At 42.0% G+C, this 15,063-nt stretch overlaps 1 protein-coding gene across 1 annotated transcript in view; it reads left to right on the top strand.

Moving 5' to 3' along the window:
• The window catches only part of nudcd1 (NudC domain containing 1), a 187,273-nt gene that overhangs the window by 884 nt on the left and 171,326 nt on the right, over positions 1 to 15,063 (top strand). The window lies entirely within an intron of this gene.

Below are 15,063 nucleotides of genomic sequence, written 5' to 3'. Positions count from 1 at the left end.
TTGGTGCTGCCCCCTGGCCTAAACTTTTTGCTAATTTTGCTTGCTTAAAGTCAGCAAGTCCTCATAAGTAATTGACTGGAAAGTACTTTGAGATCTGATGCATTGCAAAGTGAATGCAAGTTTATCCCAAATGTATTTATTTTACATGTGCTTCCTTCATGTTTCAATAGGCAACCTACAGAATCAGAAAAAGGTTTATTATCACCAGTATGTGTCCTGAAATTTGTTAACTTAGTAATGACTGTACAATGCAATATAATACATGATAATATAGAAAAGAAGAAAGAAAATAAAGTATGTTAATTGCATTATATGTATATTGAATAGATTAAAATAGTGCAAAAACAGAAATAACATACATAAATAAAAGTGAGGTAGTGTTCATGGATTTAGTGTCCATTTAGGAATCGTGGCAGAGGGGAACAAGCTGAACAAGAGGGAAGTGTGTGCCTTCAAGCTTCTGTACCTCCTTGCTGATAGTAACAATGAGAAGAGGTCATGCCTTGGGTCATAAAAGTTCTTAATAATGGATGTTTTCTTTCTGAGATATGTTGGATACTATGAAGGCTGGTACCCAAGGTGGAGCTGACTAATTTTACAACTTTTTGTAGTTTATGGTCCTGTGCAGTAGCCTCCCCATACCAGATAGTGATGCAGCTTGCCAGAATGATCTCCATTGTACATCTTTAGATGTTTTCCAGTGTTTTGGTTGACAAACCAGTTCTCCTCAAGCTCCAAATTAAATATAGCTGCTGTCTTGCCTTCTCTCTAACTGCATCAATTTGTTGGGACCAGATTAGATCCTCAACGATCTTGACACCCAGGAACTTGAAATTGCTCACTCTCTCCACTTTTAATCCCTCTATGAGGTTTGATTCGTGTTCCCTTATCCTACCCTACCTGAAGCCCACAATCAGCTCTTTCTTCTTACTGACATTGAGTGCAAGGTTGTTGCTGTGACAGCACTCAACCAGCTGGGGTATCTCTCTCCTGCAACCCTTTCATCTCCATCTGAGATTCTACCAACAATGGTTGTATTATCAGCAAATTTCTAGATGGCATTTGAGCTATACCTAACCACACATGTATGGGTATAGAGTGAGTACAGCAATGGACTAAGCACACCCCCCTCTGGGTTGCGCCAGTGTTGATTGTCTGTGAGGAGGAGATATTATCACCAATCTGTACAGGTTGTGGTCTTCTGGTTAGGAAGTTGAGGATCCAATTGCAGAGGAGGTTTAGAGGCCCAGGTTCTGTAGCTTATTGATCAGGACTGGGAGAACGATGGTGTTAAACACTGAGCTATAGTCAAACACCTGACAGGTGTTTGATTTGTCCAAGTGATCTGAGTGAAGAACCATTGAGATTGTGTCTGCCGTAGACCTATTGTGGCATAGGCAAATTGCAGTGGATCCAGGTCCTTGCTAAGGCAGGAATTCATTCTAGCCATAAACAACCTCTCAAAGCATTTCATCACTTTAGTTGTGAGTGCTGCTGGGTGATGGTCATTAAGGCAGCTCACACTACTCATATACTGATATAATTGTTGCCTTTTTGAACTTCTGCACATAGCATGAGAGGTTGAAAATGCCCTGGAATATTCCCATTAGTTGATTAGCACAAGTTTTCAGATCCTTAATGTGTACTCCATCAGGGCCTGCCATCTTGTGAGGGTTCACCCTCCTTAAAGACAGCCTAACATCGGCCTCTTTGTGACAAAGATCACAAGGTCACCAGGTGCAGTGAGGATCTTCACAGCTGCAGTTATATTCTCCCTTTCAAAGTGGGCATAGATGGAGTTGAACTCATCTGGTAGAGGAGCATTTTTGCTATTCATGCTATTGGGTTTGCTTTGTAGGAAGTAATGTCTTGCAAACCCTGCCAGAGTTGACATGCATCCGAAGTTGTCTTCAACCTCGCTTGGAATTGTCCCTTGCTCTTGAAATAGCCCTCCGCAAGTCATACCTGGTTTTCTTGTACAGAGCTGGGTCACCAGACTGCCGCAGATCTACCCCTCGACAGATGATGAACCTCATAGTCTATCCATGGCTTTTGGTTTGGAAATGTACAGCAAGTTTTTGCAGGCACACACTCATCCACGCAGGTTTTAATGAAGCCGGTAACAACTGTGAAGATTACCTGAACACATTCGAATGGATTTGAAGATGATTCCATGAATATAAGTCCAGTCCACTGATTCAAAGCAGTCCTGTAAGCACCTCTGTGCTTCCCTTGCCCTTGCTTTCTGGGTACTCACTACTGGTGCTGCAGTCTTCAGTCTCTGCCTGTACTTGGAGTAGAAGCACAGCCAGGTGATCAGACTTTCCAAAGTAAGGGCGTGAAATAGCACGGTCGGTATTCTGATGGTGTAACAGTGGTCCAGTGTGTTGTTTCTTCTGGTACTACAAGTGGTATTTGATGGTAATTATTTAGTGACTCTGTCAGGCTGGCCTGGTTAAAATCCCCCGAAGTGATGGTCTGGATAGTACCGGTCTTGATCCCTGGTCTATGTTGACTTTTTCAAACATTGATCATTTCTCATGAGGCAGCCTCCTGATTTATTGTATCAATAATATACTCTGGTGCAGAAAACAGACCATTTATGAGAACTTATCTTTGTGATACCTGTGTCATTCTCTACTTGAATTGCTTGTGGAAAACATTTCAAGCTTTATCATCAATTCTGCATTAAGAAATTTATTTTGATTTCTCTTCAAATCCTGATGATTTTAAATTTAATGAGCTGCCATCACAGGTAGTAAAGGCATGGCAGTATTGCGGTTGGTTCAATCACCTTACAGCACCAGCAATCACTGATCAGGTTTTGATTCTGGCCACTCTGTAAGGAGTGTACATTCTCCCTGTCACCTTGTGGGTTTCCTCCCACATTCCAAAAATTAGTGTTAGTGAGTTGTGGGCATGCTATGTGGATGTCGAAAGTGCAGTTTCACTTGTGGGCTGTGCCCAGCATAATCCTTGGACAGTGTCGGTCATTGAATCAAAACAATGCATTTCACTGTATGTTTTGATGTGTATCTGACAAATAAAGCTAATCTCAAAATCAGATAAAATTACAATGGTGTAAAAACCATTTGAACAGGTACTTGGAAAGGAGTTGAGAGATAATACAGATAAATGGGCTTAGTATACTCAAACATTGGAGTCAATACGGATGAGTTGGACAAAGAGGCATTTTTCTGTACTTTGGCTTTATGACCCCTTTTCATTGACTTGATCAGAAGGAAGTATAGGTATCCCCCGCTTTACGAAAGTTCACTTTATGCAACTTCGCTTTTACGAAAGACCTGCGTTAGTACCTGTTTTCGCTAATGGAAAGAAATCTGAAGAGGATTTTTGCTTTTACGAAAAAAAGCGAAAATAGCGTTCAGTGTTGTTTTGCAGTGAGCCGTCATAGAGGCAACGTGCACCCCGAGCAGCGAGAGTGGTGCTGCCAGGCGCCTTCAGCGGGAACTACACTCAGCATCAAGCCACCATAGCTTTGAACTGTGTCCGTGAGCATCTGTGCTTTATCTCGATGTATTTTGTGCATCCGTTAGCAATATGAGTCCTAAGGTATCAGAAAAGCCTAAGAGAGCTCGTGATGAAAGTGTTGCGAAAGTGGAATTTAAAGGTAGTCATGGGTGGTTTGATCAGTTTTTGAGGCAAGGGCAGCTTCATAGCTTAAAGAGAGTGGAGAAAGGCTGATGTTGAAGCTGCTGAAAATTTCCCAGAAGAACTGAAGAAAATAATTACAGAAGGTGGTTATTCGTATAAGCAAGTGTTTAACTGTGACGAAACTGCAATTTGCTAATTCTGGTTAGTGAAACTACACTGTGCATACATTATTTCTACTTTATATAGGCTGTGTATTTATCATATCATTCCTGCTTTTACTATAGGTTAGTGTTATTTTAGGTTTTATGTGTTATTTGGCATGATTTGGTAGGTTAATTTTTGGGTCTGGGAACACTGAAAAATATAAATTAATGGTAATTGCTTCTTCACTTTATGCCAATTTGGCTTACGAAAGGTTTCATAGGAACGCTATACTTTCGGATAGAGGGGGAAACCTGTAACTATTTCCTGTTTGCTGCCTGACCATTTTGAAAGTCTTGAATGTCTCCTATGCAGCAAGATATAGACAAGGTCCAGTAAATTGATGATAATATCCCAAGTGACAGTCCTGAGGAGACACTAGATTGCATAGGTGCAGAACTTAAAAGAAATAAGTGGGGGCAGGCAGCATCTTTTGCACCACAGTCCGAAGGAGTCACCAGATTGCATAAAGGGTGATAGAGTGCAAAAGAAGCTCAGAGACCTCGGTCTTGACCCTGCCTTGTGCAGCTGGATCTTAGATTTCCTGTTGGATCGCCAGCAGGTTATAAGAGTGGGGTCCCTCACCTCCAACACTCTGACTCTCAATACAGGAGCCGTCAGGGCTGTGTACTGAGTCCCCTCCTTTACACCCTGTATACCCATGATTGTATCACCACCCACAGCTCCAATCTGCTGACACTACATTGATTGGCCTAATCTCAAACAATAGCGAGGTAGCCTACAGGGAAGAAGTCATCTCTCTGACACAGTGGTGTCAAGAAAACAACCTCTCACTCTATGTTACAAAAACAAAGGAGCTGGTTGTGGATTACAGGAGAAATGGAGTCGGGCTAACCCCTATTGACATCAATGGATCTGGGGTTGAGAGGGTAAACAGCTTTAAGTTCATCAGCATCCATATCACTGAGGACCGCACGTGGTCTGTACACACCAGCTGTGGTGAAAAAGGCACAGCAGTGCCTCTTCCACCTCAGATGGTTGAGAAAGTTTGGTATGGGCCCCCAAATCCTGAGAACTTTCTACAGGGGCACAATTGAGAGCATCCCGACTGGCTGCATCACTGCCTGGAATGGGAACTGTATCTTCCTTAACTTCAGGATTCTGCAGAGAGTGGTGTGGACAGCCCAGCACATCTGTAGTTGTGAACTTCCCATGATTCAGGACATTTACAAGGACAGGTATTTAAAAAGAGCCCGTAGGATCATTGGAGACCCAAACCGTTCCAACCACAAACTATTTCAGCTGCTACCATCCAGGAAGCAGTACCGCAGCATACCAGGCTATCAGACTGATGAACTCATGCTGATTTGAGTGTACTCTCTATTACATTGACTGTTCTGTTTATTATAAACTAATATAAATCACTATGATTGCACATTTAGATGGAGACATAACATAAAGATTTTTACTCCTCGCATATGTGAAGGATGTAAGAAATAAAGTCAATTCACTTCAGGGTTGTGCCTTTAACTGTGTACTGTCCCTTTATATTTGTTCTCCAAATGTGCAGGAGTTCACATTTGGATAGATTATACTCCATGTGTCATTTCTTTTGACAATATCTGCAACACATCTATATCCTGCTGTATACTTTGGCAATCTTTACACTGTCTGTGGTACTGTCTGTATTGACTGCAAGCTTATTATTCCACACAACTATGTTTTCATCCAAGTTATTTATATTTATCAAAAACACCAGAGGTCCCACCCAGTATAATCCTTGCAGAACACAACCAGACATGGTCTTCTGGCGAAACTAAGCACTATCAACCACTAGCCTCCATCTTTTAATCCAAGCAGCCATGTCACTGTGGATCCTATGCAACTCCATCTTGTGGATGAGCCTACCATGTAGGATCTTGTCGAATACCTTATTACAATCCAGATTCAGATTTACTTATCACATATACATCAAAACATACAATGAAGTACACAGTCCGGGGACCCTATCTTGTACGTCTTTGGACTGTGGGGAGGGGGAAACCAGAGACCCAGAGGAAATACATGCTCCTCCAGTTAAATGTGGGAATTCAGGATACTTGGTTGTTTCCCTGATGACTATGTCTGTAGGAAGTGCACCCAACTTCAGCACTTGTGACTGATCAGGTCAAGAAGTTTGAGCTGGAGTTGGATGTACTCAGAATCATTTGGGAGGCGGAAGATGTTACAGAGGAAACTTTTGAGGAGGTGCTCACACCCAGAGTGCAAGCTTCGGACTGTGCCACTGGGAGAGGTTAGGAGATTGAGAAGTCAGTGCAGCACTCCTCTGTGGCCATTCCTTTCAGTAACAAGTATACCTCTTTGGATGCTTCTGGGGGAGATCAGATCACAGTAGCAGCAGCCAGGATAGTGAGACTGTGACCAGCTCTGGGGCTCAACAGGGAATGGTAAAGTCAGGCAGAGTGGTAGTTATAGGGTACTCGATGGACTGAAGGGAAATTCTTGGCTGCAAAAGAGACACCAGGTTGGTGTGTTTCCTCCCAGGTGCTAAGGTCCAGAATGTATCAGAATGGCTGTAGGATATTCTAAAGGAGGAGGGGAACAGCAGAGGTCATGGTTCATATCGGCACCAATGATAGAAAAGTGGAATAGGTCATACACAGTGAGTATATAGAGTTAGAAAGAGGAAAGAGGCTGAAGAGAAGGACCTCCAAGGTTGTAATCTCCTGATTACTCCCTGTGGCACAGGCTAGTGCAGGTAGGAATGGGATGATAGCACTTCGAATGAGTGGCTGAAGAGATGGTACAGGGGGCAGGGTTTCATGGTCTTGGATCATTGGAACCTTTTCTGGGGAAGGGGTGACCTGTACAAGAGGGACGGGTTGCAGCTGAACTGGAACAAGTATCCTGGCCGGGAGGTTTGCTGATGCTATTTGGGAGAGTTCAAACTAGTTTTGCAGAGGGCTGGAAACTGGAACCCCAGGTTAGTAAGGGAAGGATCGGACCAGAAGGTCGATGTCAGGCGAAGTATTGAAAGGCAAAATCAAAATAGCAGGTTTGATGGGTTGGATAGTTTGATGCATATATTTTAATGCTAGGAATATTTATGAATAAAGATGATGAACTTAGAGGATGGATTAGTACATGGGATTATGATTTTGTAGCCATTATTGAAACTTGGTTGAGAGAGGTGATTAATGTACCAGTTTTTTGAAGCTAAAGAAAAGATAAAGGAGGAGGTAAGTGGGGGGGGGGGGGAGGTGGAGGAGGAGTTACACTACTAATCAGGGACAATATTTCAGTTGCACTCATAGGAGAGAGTGGAAACACCAGATAGAGTCCATTTGGGTGGAACTCAGGAATGGAAAGGGTGAAATCACACTGATCTCCAGACCACTTAGTAGCCACCAGGATATTGAGGAACAGATATGTAATCAGATTAAGGAAATGTGTGAAAGTAATCGGGTTGTTGTCATTGGGGATTTCAACTTCTCTAATATAAGCTGTGATTTCTTAGTGCAAGGGATTTAGATGGGCAGAATTTGTTGAGTGTATCCAGGTAGGCTTCTTAAATTCAATACATGGATTGTCCAACGAGAAGAGAGGCGTGCTGGACCTGATGTTGGGTAATGAGCTTGGCTAGGTGACTGACCTTTCAGAGGGTGAACAGTTAGGACACAGTGACCACAATTCCATACATTTCAGGTAAGCTATAGATTAAGACAGGTATGGTCTTTGTGGGAGGGTTTTAAATTAGAGTAGGGCAAATTATGAACGCATAGGCAGGAACTAAGAAGTGTTAACTGGAACACCTTTTCTCTAGCCAGTCCACATCAGACATATGGAGGATGTTTAAAGATCAATTGCACAGGTTACAGAAAAGCTATGTTACTGGAAAAAAGAAAGGTAAAACCATGGATGTCCAGAGAGATGGTGAATCCAGTCAAGAAGAAAAAGGAAAAGTATGTAAAGCTTTGGAAGTTCGGATCACACGGAGCACACAAGGATTATAAAGAAGCCAGAAAAACTAAAGAAAGGTATTAGGAAAGCCAGGAGGGGGCATGAGAAGTCCTTGGCAAGTAGGATCAAGGTGAACTTCAAGGCATTTTACACATACATCAAGACCAAGAGGATAACTAGGGAGAGTATGGGACCACTCAAGGATAAAGGGGGGAGCATTTGCTTGGATGCAGAGAATGTGAGTGAGGTACTTTTAATGAATACTTTGCTTCAGTATTTACCAAGAAAAAGGATTTGGAGGACTAGAAGATCAGTGCTGAGTGTCTATAAATAGTTAGGATGTTGTGTTGGGCCTCCTAATGAGTATTAAGGTGGATAAGTCCTCAGGGCCTGATGGGATTTGCCCCTGGTTATTGAAGGATGTAGGTGTGGAGATTGTTGGGCCCTTGACCAGTATCTTGGTGACCTCTTGAGCCACAAGCGAGGTGCAGGAGTACTGGCAAGTGGCTAAAGTTGTACCTCTATTTAAGAAGGAAGCAAGGGAAAATCTTGAGAACTATAGACCGGTGAGCCTGATGTTATTTGTAGTGAAATTGATGGGGAAAATTCTTGGGGATAGGATATACTGTATGTGAATTTAGAAACCCATGACCTAATTAGAGAGAACCAGCATGGCATTGTGTATGGCAGGTCATGTCTTACCAACTTGATTGAGTTTTTTGACAAGATGACAAGATAAATTGATGAGGGTAGGGCAGTGGATATTGCTTACATGTATTTTAATAAAGTGTTTGATGAAGTCCCTCATGGCAGGCTAATCCAGAAGATTAAAACGTATGGGGTCCATGGTGAATTGGCTGTTTGGATCCAGAACTGGCTTGGGCATAGGAGACAGAGGGTACTGGTTGAAGGGACTTACTCGAGCTGGAGGTCTGTAATTAGTGGAGTTCTGCAAGGATCTGCTGTTCGTGATGTATATAAATGACCTGCATGAAAATGTAAATGGGTGAATTAGTGAATTTGCGGATGATACCAAGGTTAGTAGAGTTGTGGATAGAGTAGAAGACTGGCAAAGAATACAGAACAATATAGATCAGTTGCAGATATGGGCTGAGAAATAGCAGATGGAGATTTATCCAGATACATGTGAGATGTTGAGCCTGGAAAGGGCAAATGCAAGGAGACAATACAATGTTAAGGGCAAGATCCTTAACATTATTGCTGAGCAGAGAGATCTTAGGATCCAAGTTCATTTCTCCTTGAAAGTGGCTTAACATGTCTTTACGATAGTTAAGGTTTGCATTTATTATTCAAGACATTGAGTTTCAGAAGTCGAGAGGTTATGTTGCAACTTTATAAAACTCTGGTTGGGCCACATATAGAGAATTGCATATAATTCTGGTCACCCCACAATAGGAAGGATGTTGAGGCTTTGGAGAGGTGCAGAAATAGTTTATCAGGATGCTGCTTGGTTTAGAAAGCATGTGCTATCATGAGAGCTTGGATAAATATGAGGTTTTCTCTGGAGCATTGGAGGCTGAGGGGGCGACCTGAGAGGCATAGATAGAGTGGATAGCGAGCATCTGTTTCCCAGGGTTGAAATGTCTAACATCGAGGACGTTCATTGAAGGTGAGGGGGTTAGGTTCAAGGAAGAAGTGAGGGATCATTTTCATTTCTCAGCGAGTTGTGGATGCCTGGTATGTGCTGCCTGGTATGATGGGAGAGGCAGATATATTAGAAGCTTTTAAGAGATGTTTGGCAAGGCACATGGGTGTAAGGAAGATGGAGGGATATGGACATGGTGTAGGTAGGAGGGATTAGTGTTTGTGTGTTTTAGCTGGTTTGGCACACCATGGTTTGTTCCTGTGTTGTACTGTTCTGTGTTCTATATTTGTCTTTACTTGCCAGTCATTGTCTAGATGCCTAGATACTATGATTACAGTACCTCAAATGAACACAGTGTGGTGTACATGTTCTGGAAATGAAAGTGGAGCACAGGGCCGAGAAATGCAGCCTGCTTTTACTGGAACAGTGCCTGTTACAGTTCCCTTTGATATGGTGTTGCATGCAACCTGTTCTTCGTTTCAAAAATTATAATAGTATTTCCCAGCTTTCTTACCAGAGAGTACTGATTGCAAGTTATCTGACAGAAAAGGGGTGAAATTAGGTGAAATTTGAACTAGAGTGGGCTCCCTTGAAAGAGTATAGAAATTGATTCAATATTTTAAAATTAGTTGGATAAATGCCTTGAAAGGTTTGAGCAGCGTCCAATCAGTGATCCAAAGCATAAGATGATGTAGGTCACTCAGGTTCATCAATTGAGCATTTAAGGCATCAACTTACAGTAGTTTGGTGTTTTCAGCAGCAGCCAATCAGCGATCAGACTGATTGGCAAGAACAAATTAAAATTAGGCAGGGGTAAGTGGAGTGGACAGTGTTAGAATTGGAATTTTGAGGCTTTAGCTCTTTGAGACTGCAGCATGGAGAGGCTTGAATGAGAGTGGCGTAAAAGCTGTAGGTAGATTTTATTTTCAGTTTATTTATTGTTTTCCTTCTTTATTTTTGCACTGTTAGAACAGTAGGAATGCCAGGCAAGAAAGTTGAATGCTCTTCTTGAGGGATGTGGGAAAGCAGGGAGTCCGCCAGTATCCTTAAACACTACACCTGCAAGAAATGCATCCAGCTACAGCTACTAATACTCCGCATTAAGGAGTGGAACTGAATAAACTCTGTATCATTTGGGAGGAAGGGCAGTGATAGAAAGGACATGTAGAGATATAGTTACACCCAAGATGCAGGACACAGGAGACTGGGTGACAGGAAGGGGAAAGGGGTTAAACACCCAGTGCAGAGTAGCACCATGGCCATTCCCCTCAACAGGTATAACGCTCTGGATACTTTTGGCGGGGAGGGAAGACCTAGTAGAAGAAAGACACAGTGGTCTGGTCTCTGGTACTGAGTCTGGTTCTGAGGCTGAGAAGGGAAGGAGGGAGAAGAGGGGAACTGTAGTGATAAGGGATTTGTTGATTAGGGGAACAGAACAAGAGTTCTGTGGGCAAGAACATGATTCCCCAAAGGTATTTTGCCTCCTGGGTGCTAGGGTCTGGGATATCTCGGATCGAGTCCTCAGCATTCTTAAATGGGAGGGTGAACAGCCAGAGGTTGTAGTCTATGTAGGTACCAATGACATAGGTAGGAAGAGTGATGAGCTTCTGCAAAGTGTGTTCAGGGAGTTAGGTGCTAAGTTAAAGAGCAGGATCTCCAGAGTTGTGATCTCTGGTTTGCTACCCATGACACGTGCTTCTGAGGCCAGAGGTAGTAAGATCATACAGTTTAACATGTCGCTAAGGAGTTGTTATAGAAGGGAGAGCGATAGATTTTTGGATCATTGGGCTCTCTTCCAGGGAAGCTGTGACCTGTACAGAAGAGACAGTTTGCACCTGAATGGGAGGGATCTATTATTTTAGCGGGAAGGTTTGCTAGTGCTGCATGGGCGGGGAGGGGGGGTTCAACTAGATTAACAGGGGGATGAGAAACTTACAGATAAAGTCAGTAATCAAAAAATTGTGTATGTTGGGACTAATGTTCTGAGCTGTGTATATTTCAATGCAAGAAGCATTGCTAAAAAAGCAGATGAACTCAGGGCATAGGTCAGCTTGGAATTATGATATTACAGCCATTAGTGGGATGGTTGCAGGAGAGGCTGGACTGGTAGCTTAATATTCCAGGGTTCTGTTATTTTAGATGTGACAGAGTGGGAGGGATTAAAGAGGAAGGGGTGGCATTACTAATCAGGAAAAATGTCATGACAGTACTCAAGACAGACTCGAGAACCGTTTAGTGAGGCTTTATGTGTGAAATTGAGGAATAAAATAGGTATGACCATATTAATGGGGCTTTATTATAGACTACCCAATAGTCCTTGGGATTTAGAGGAATACATTTGCAGAGATTGCAGAAACATAAAGTTGTTATAACTAATCAGTAAACTCCAAGACCTGGGCATTCTTCCTTACGTAATTGGATCCTCAGATGTAGATCCCAGTCAGTTCGGATTGGCAAAAAGATCTCCACAATGTCCATCAGCACAGGAGCACCACGAGGATGTGTACTTAGCCCCCTGCTCTACTTGCTTTATACTTATGGCTGTGTGTCTAAGTACAGCTGTAACAGTGTGTGCAACTTTGCTGATGGCACCACTGTTGTGGGCTGTATCAAAGGTGATGATAAATCAGCATACAGGAGGGAGATTGAAAATTTGGCAGAGTGGTGTAATAACAGCAACTCTCACTCAATGTCAGTGAGACCAAGGAACTGATTGTCGACTTCAGAAGAGGAAAACCAGAGGTCCATAAGCCAGTAAACATCGGAGGATCAGAGGTATAGAGGGTCAGTAACTTTAAATTCCTTGGTGTCACTATCTTGGAGGACCTGTCCTGGACCCATCATATAAATATATTTGCGAAGGAAGCATGGCAGCACCTCTACTTCCTCAGGAGTCTGCAGAGGCTTGGCATGTTATTGAAAACCTTGGCAAACTTTTATCGATGTGTGGTGGAAAGGGTGCTGACTGGCTGCCACACGGCCTGGCATGGGAACACCAATGCTGTTGAGTGGAAAATCCTACAGAAGGTAGTGGATTCAACCCAGTATATCATGGGTAAAACCCTCCCAAACATTGAGCACATCTACATGAAATGTTGCCATGGAAAAGCAGCATCCATCATCAAAGATCCTCACCACCCAGTCCATGCCTCCCACACCTTTCACTTACCAAGTACACCTTTGCCAGAAAACAGTCTGACCCAATCCACACTTTGCCAGATCATTTTGGCTCATAGTATCATATGAGCAGCATTATAAAGGAAAACATAAGTGGAACAGTAATTAATACATAGTTTTTACAAGAACAAAAATAAACACAAAGTATAAAGTGGAAAGAGATCATATTGCTGCTAAAATGTAGTGGTTTAGGATTGTGCCAGTTGGTCCAGGAGGAGAATGGTTGAAGGGAAGTAGCTGTTCTTGAACCTAGTGGTGTGGGAATTCAGTCCTCTATACTTCTAGCCTGTGGTAGATGCAAGAAGATGGCATGGTCCAGGTGGGCATGGTTGGAATCTTTGATAATTGTTGCTTTCTTGAGGCAATGCCTCCTATAGAACACTGACATCTTTGTTAAGCTGAGGAGGTTTGACTTGTCAATGGACAACAATAAACCTCTACAGATGTAACCTGTTGAAAGTATTCTGACCCATTTCATTATAGTTTGTGTAGGAATGCAAGAAGCTGCAGAATGTGTTATACTCACTACAGAACATCAAGGATAAGTTAGAGTCATGTGTTATATGACTATAATTCTGTCAAAAGAGCTAATATTGATCTTAAGAACGTGAGAGATAGCAGCTGGAGTGGACTGGTTATTGAAACACCATTCGATAAGACCAAGGCTGATTTCTTTAGCTCAATTCCATTTATATTGTACTAAACACCAATATCCCTTGATATATTTAAAGTATAAAAATCTTTCAATTATTAGTATAGGTGTAGCATCATGATTTACAGAACTTAATTCCTTACATACTTACTGTCTTTTCATCTTATAAAGATTATTTTCTTTACCACCTTAATTCTTTCATAGAAGTATTGACATTCTAGCTTACTTTGTTAAATAAGGTTTAATTATGGCTCATAAATAAATGTCCCGGGTCAAGTGTGTTAATCTTAAGCATCTTGTATGATATATTTAGAGAAGAAATACAATAGTAAGTTCAACTTCTACTGATTAATTGTTACTGCCCACTACAACACAGGAAAATTGAGGTTGCCTACTTAATGCCAGTTTGTCAGCTTTTGTCACTGTCCCTAAATTGGGAATAAATTTCTATTATATCCATATCTTAGAAAGGTGTATATTTAATAATTTTGTGCCATGTGCTTAGGCACTACAAATTCACAATCAAAATCTAAAGCCATGTTACTTTGCGTCCTCTAAGTTCCTTATACCCATTGGAACAGGGCAGTCAGTAAAATCTTTGTCCTTGATTAAAGCAAAGTATAGAAATCTTGGCTGCTGATGGGAGATAGTGGTTCAGTTTTAAAAATAAAAAATAAGGAAGCTAGTTTGCTTCTTTAATTCTGTAGTAATTGAAAAAAAAATTATTGCCTCGTGGGTGGCTTCCCAGGGTGAATTTAAAATTGAAGACTGCCTAGCATGAAAGCAAAGTTTAAGATTAACAGTTGAATTAAATATTTCTCCTTTGTGGTTTCTGTTGCTCATTAAAACCTTAACATTTTTTGCCTGTTGCCAACCTTTATGTAAATTTTCCTGGTTTAGTCAAGTTGTCAAGTGGACTATCATTTAACTACATACATGTATACCATTAAATGGACCTATACGTCTGCAGTATAGGTCCATTTAAAGGGAGAATGTACATTCTGTGAGGGGAATACATGTCCGAGTGGATTCCCCAGAAACTTGCTTCAAAGACACTTTGTCATGGTGATAATTGTGATGCATAATTATACAATGAAAAGCTATGCAAAAATAAATTTTACTTTTATTTAAGAGTTACATACTCTTCCTTTAATGGGTACGCATATATACATACATAACACACCTGAGCTCAATGCCTTTTATGCTCGCTTTGACCATCAAAACACGGAGGAGCTATCACGAACTCCCTTAGTCCTCTAAGGGAGGACTTATGATTTCTGTTGCTGAGGCCAATGTGTGAGCATTCTTCAGGAGGGTGAACCCATGGAAAGCATCATTCCCAGATGATGTACCTTTCTGAGTACTAAAGACCTGTGCTGACCAACTAGCTGAAATGTTCACTGAGATCTTTAACCTCTTGCTTAAGCAGTCTGAGGTACCCACCTGATTCATGGTCCTGGACAATAGTCATTGAGGCAAGTTACCGTGTTCTTCTTTGGCTTCAATTATACCAGTGGCTAAAGAAGAACGTGGTAACCTGCCTCAATGACTGTCGTCCGGTAGCACTTACTGTACATCCACAGTAATGAAGTGTTTTGAGAGGTTGGAGATTAAACACATCAACTCTTGCCTGAGAAGCGACTTGGATCTGCGCCAGTTTGCTTACTGGCACAACAGATGCTATCTCATTGGCTTTTCACTCAACACTGGGACATCTGGACACCAAAGGTGCGTAGTTCAGGACGTTCTTTATCAACTACAGCTCGGCATTCAATGTTACCATCCCCTCAGAACTGATCAGTAAGCTTCAAGACCTTGGTCTCGATGTGTCCTTGTGCAATTGGATTCTCAATTTCTTCACTTGCAGATCCTAGTCAGTTCGGATTGGCAG

Source organism: Hypanus sabinus, chromosome 1 (assembly GCF_030144855.1).
Source record: "Hypanus sabinus isolate sHypSab1 chromosome 1, sHypSab1.hap1, whole genome shotgun sequence".
NCBI classification, from domain to species: domain Eukaryota; kingdom Metazoa; phylum Chordata; class Chondrichthyes; order Myliobatiformes; family Dasyatidae; genus Hypanus; species Hypanus sabinus.
The sequence above is the reverse complement of the archived record's forward strand: the minus strand, read 5'-3'. Positions and strand labels throughout refer to the sequence as shown.